General features: G+C 36.6%; 1 protein-coding gene across 1 annotated transcript in view; it reads right to left on the reverse strand.

Annotated features, from left to right (window-relative positions):
• The window catches only part of LOC119586344 (proline-rich proteoglycan 2-like), a gene marked incomplete at its 3' end in the record, with an annotated part of 8,755 nt that overhangs the window by 1,071 nt on the left and 7,471 nt on the right, over positions 1-213 (reverse strand).

Genomic DNA, 213 nt, shown 5'->3' on the forward strand with positions numbered 1-213 from the left:
TCAGAACAGGGCAGGAAACAGCAATTTTACCATGGAAAGATGCATGAAAAAGATCAAGAACACATTCCGTGTTTTAGCAAATACAGAGTTAAACACAAACTGAGCAAGACGAAAAATGCTCCAAGTGATCGAATGCTGTTCTAATGGAAGTAAAACATTATTACCACTCAGAAGGACAAACGAAACTTTATATCTCAATAGGTGTATGTAAGG

This window comes from Penaeus monodon, chromosome 21, assembly GCF_015228065.2.
Source record: "Penaeus monodon isolate SGIC_2016 chromosome 21, NSTDA_Pmon_1, whole genome shotgun sequence".
In the NCBI taxonomy this organism is placed as follows: Eukaryota; Metazoa; Arthropoda; class Malacostraca; order Decapoda; family Penaeidae; genus Penaeus; species Penaeus monodon.